Source organism: Corvus brachyrhynchos, unplaced genomic scaffold, assembly GCF_000691975.1.
Source record: "Corvus brachyrhynchos isolate BGI_N302 unplaced genomic scaffold, ASM69197v1 scaffold523, whole genome shotgun sequence".
In the NCBI taxonomy this organism is placed as follows: domain Eukaryota; kingdom Metazoa; phylum Chordata; class Aves; order Passeriformes; family Corvidae; genus Corvus; species Corvus brachyrhynchos.
Window position 1 is genome coordinate 3066587 of NW_008237265.1, and position 4685 is coordinate 3071271.

At 41.4% G+C, this 4685-nt stretch overlaps 1 long non-coding RNA gene across 1 annotated transcript in view; it reads right to left on the reverse strand.

Moving 5' to 3' along the window:
• Positions 1 to 570: 570 nt before the first annotated feature.
• Positions 571 to 4685, reverse strand: part of LOC108445786 — an 11189-nt gene continuing 7074 nt past the window's right edge. The window contains exon 2 of the long non-coding RNA XR_001860763.1: positions 571 to 852. This is a non-coding gene — a long non-coding RNA (uncharacterized LOC108445786). The remainder of the gene's footprint in view (positions 853 to 4685) is intronic.

Genomic DNA, 4685 nt, shown 5'->3' on the forward strand with positions numbered 1-4685 from the left:
TGCGAGCGGAACTGCACCCGAGGGGAAAGGGCCTGACAGCCGAGAAGCCTGGCACTGGGTTTGTGTTTGTTTGCTGTTACTGCCATAGTTATTGTTGTTTTGTTTGACTGGTTATATATATAATACTAAAGAACTGTTATTCCTATTTCCCACATCTTTGCCTAAAAGCCCTTGATTTCAAAATTATAATAACTCAGAGGGAAAGGGGCTACATCTGCCATTCCCAAGGGAGGCTTCTGCCTTCCTTAGCAGACACCTGTCTTTCAAACCAGTGTGTTTCAGTGTGTTTCTGTGACTTCAGTTTTAGCTCCTGCAGCTTCCTTCCACACGTATACTCAGAGTTCCTGCCTCTGGAGGAGTTTTACTGGATCATAGGGATTTCTTTGAATGATGTACAGATGCTCAGAGATCCTGGGAAGGGACAGAGAAAATCATTGAGATTGTCATCCTCTATATATTGTGTATGAGAAAGTAGGAAGTCTTGAGATGGAAGTCCATTGTCAACTCATCCTTCTGTGTCCTTTACTTCTGCAAACACCTGCACAACTGTTTATAATTCTCATTCCATAGTTTGTAATAAACAGTTTTATTTTATGATGCAGGAGGAGAATCTCTCTGAGGTTTACTACTTCAACTCTTTTCTGTCCATTGACAGCAGAACTGCAAGAGTGCTGTTGAGAGAAATTTGGTTCCGTATGTCTCTTCCGCCATTCCTTCCAGCTTCTTTGAACACCTTTCTTCTTCAGACCTGTAGCACCTGTTTTTCAAGGTGCAGTTACCAGTTGTGTGTTTCCCATCTCTGGCCATGGGCTTTACTACAATTTTTGGTCTGTAGATTGCTTTTTATGCAACCTGTGGAAAGAAAAGTATATGAAATTAAGTTTGTGCCATCAGCTTAGTTCTTTTCATGGCCAAGCCTGCATACACCCAGGAAAATGCTTGGACCTGTGAAGTCTCATCTTCATCTCCACAAGGTTTTCTTTGGAGGACATGAGAAAATATTGGCAGGCAAGATTAGATAAACAGGGCGGTAGTTCACTACCTTTGATTTGACAGACATAATCCTGTGGCTTAAGATAAAATCATATGATTTGTCTTTAATAACAAATAAACAACATTTAATGGATGCTAACAAGCTCATTTTCATAATACCTCAGCGAGGAAAACATGTTACCAAGTTGAGAAACTAAGGAAAAGGGATTTCTGTAGATCTTGAAAGACAGCTCTGATTCCACCTCAGTCCTGGTATGCTTAGCCAGAAGCAGACTCAGAGGCTGGGGTGGAAGGGGGCTCCTCTTTGTGCTGCCAAGCCACAGGGTTTTTCATGAGTAAAGTGTGCTAATGGCTGATGGCTTTTGCAAAAAAACTGTTCATAAAGTTGCCTTCATCTTTGTCCTCTGAATAAAGTGCACTCTTCAGGTTCCATGACAAAATCAGCTTCCTTCATGTACACTCTTTTTACCAGAAAGAGTGGGATCCCCCTGGGCTTGGGGGGCAGGAGCACTGGGTGACTGTTCCTCTGGCTGCTGCTGCCCTTGTGTTGGCAGTGACCCATGTGGACACAAGAGCCTGGATTTGGAATGAGGAGGTGTCTAGATGTAAGCACTCAGTTTGGGCTCTTTATTTCCCCTCCTGCTTTGTTTGCTTTCACCAAAACTGTACTTGGGAGTGATGGAAAATTGAAAGGTTGCTCTGAGCAGTTTCATGTGTACCATGCAAACATGCCTGCACTTGAAAAACACTAATCACTTCAGAGTCATCCTAAAAGATCATGCTGTTGGGATGAAATGTGCGTATGAAGAATTGCTGTGGAAATATCTACACCAGGTCTGGAGAGAAGGCAGGGATTTTTTTCTTTTCTTTTCAACTTATCCAAAATTTCTGATGGGAATACTTCACAACTGAAGCTCTGCCTTCCCTTGGGCGAAATGCAACCATTTAACTTCTATCTTCTTTCTGATAGAAAACTGATGGTTTGATCCCATAGGAAGTCTGTATCTGCTCACATTTACATTTGTTCATTTCAGGAGGATTCTGTGTTATCTAGGAAAAAGCAGGGGGGCAGGAGGGGAAAGGATTTGGCTTAGTTTATTGTACTGCTGGTTCTTCCTGCCACTCCAAAGAAGATGTGCATTTCCAAATTTGATTTTAAGCTGGGGTGAAGAAGGGAGAAATAGAAATGATTATCAGGTTGGAGTGGGGCTTGGGTTGGGACTGGTGGGAGGAATGTGAATCAGGAGGCAGCAGCTTTGGAACCGGATACAATAAATTACTCTAATTTATTGTTAGTTTTTCTGATTGCATGCAGTTGCATCTCCTTTTGCAGTGCTTGGTCATAGCAAACAGTGCCTTTTTAAGCAAAAATGAGAAGCCCCTGAGTTCTGGACACATAGAATGCAAAGTTTAATGACATTCACGAAGAGGAGAAGAAAAGAGTGAGGCAGAATACTGAAACAAAGGGGAGGCAGGTTATCAAGAAATGTGAGCTTGATGCCATTTAGAAAGGGTCTGGGTCCCATGATTTATCTAAAAATGACAAGATGCCACTCTAGAAATGCAAATGTCTGCCCTGCATCTTATAGCTATAATGAATGAGTTTCACACAATGGAAACATTCAGCTTGCTCTAGGGCACTTACTGGGGCTCCATATGCTAACTGCATGTTCCTGGCCTTTAATCACTCTGCCTTTGTTTTCTCAAAACTTAAATTAGAAGTACATTAGTGTTTATACCGGTGTGCACCCAGGGTGTTTTTGTGTGTTTGTTTGTAGAGAGTTGGTTTTGTTTTTCACCAACAAACAAGCCATATGGATGTAGTCCTCTTGAATGCATGGGATGAGGCAAATCATGAAAAACTGAAGTTGGCAACAGCAAAAGAGTGTAAATTTTGAGCTGTTAATGGAAAGTAGGACTCTGGCTTTGGGGCTGGGGGAGAACCCGTGTTAGACAGCAGGGAGCCAGTTAAACCCTCCCCTGACCTGCCAAGAGGATGCCTGTGTGCTTTCTGCTTTATTCATAGTGAGATCAAGCCGAAGTTTTCCTCTGTGGTAAGTTAGGGTTTAAAAAAAGCATATTTAAAAAAGCATATAAAAAAAGGCCTTGCAGACCTCCTCCAGAACACAGTGCACCCTATCTAAAGGCTGTTATTACTGGGGGCTTCAGCACAGGCTGTGTCTTCCTATTAGCAGTATTGTACATTTTAAACTTGGGATTAAGTGAAAGAATTAGAGATCCATCCATAAAATAAAATGGGAAACCAACTACTATTGCCTTGAAGATTTTTTGGGGAGGACTTTATCCCACACACATAATATTTAATTTTCTGGATGCATATATGCAGCATGTGTGTGAGTGGGCACACATGTAACTCCACTGCAAGTTTTAAAAGCTCTGTTTCTGACAGAAAACTGGTCTAATTAATAGGGGTAGGAGACAAAATGCCAGCTTGTAGATTTGTTTCCTCTGCAGAAATCGGCTCCTCCCTCCCTGTTACACTCCTTCTTGATCTGATGTAACAAGAAGAGAGAGTCAGCTGTGAATCAAGCGCCTTGTTCTCATTTCCTTGATCATTGGCATGGTTTGAGAGAGAGAAAGGAGGAGGGATTATTTGTGAGGTTCCCCTTCCTCCTCTCCTTCAAGATGCCCAGGTACTTCCAGAATGTTCCATAATATCAATCTGATTTTTCTCATTAAATAACATCCTCTTCCTCCCTATTCCGTGTTAGTTTAAAAGTGCTGTTTACACTTCACTAAGCTACTAATTCCGAGCTTTGACGAGTGGATTGCCAGTTAACAATACCATTTAAAACGCATTGGTTTTTGCAGCAAGCTGTTCAATGGGTTCAGAAATTAAAGGCAAAATGCACTTGACTGAATATGTGCATTTCTAAGCCCACAGTTACCATTGCTGGAGTATTTACCAGTTTGGAAAAATCTCTCTTTACATAAATCTGTCAGTTCTTCATTGCTGCACACTGAGAGTTTGGCCACTCACGCTGACAAGCTGGGGTGGGGTTTTTTTGAAGCAACTTTAATCGTCATCTGGTGTCACATTTCTGCACTATGGTTTTGCTTGGAGGATTGTACAAATTTGTTCCCATAACATTCAGGTTGTATATGATCCCTTGTGAAAGAAAATGGCATGTTGGTATTCTCATTACGATATCAAGGAGACAAGGAACTAGATTGTCTTGGGAGAATAAGCGAGAAATACAAGGGTAGAATTGGAAGTGGAAAAAGTTTAGCTGTTGTGCGCTGCAGTATATAAAATTGCTGATGTGTGGAAGAGCTTGTGAATGCTTCTAAACCAGATTCTTAATAGTAACAACATTAATGGAAGCCTTTCCTGGAGAATGTGGCAGGTCAGAAAATCAAAAGCCATTTTGCTCCTTAGTAGAGAGACTGTTTCAATATTTCCTGGCATGTGCTTTCCTTCTAATTAATGTCATACACAGAAGGGGTAACCATTCAGCCATCTTTCCAGCTTTAAAAGAGTCAAAAATTAAAAAAAAAAAAATTACACAATGTAATAATTGGAGAAGGGATTTTGGGGGGCATGTCTGGGGGTGGTGGTGTTGTGCCTTGTTCCTCTCTTCTGTTTCAGGCAGTGTTTGTAATTCTTTGGCAGGAGTGACTAATTTATTGTCTGACTATCCTATCTGGATTCATACAGGGTGGCTTTCAAT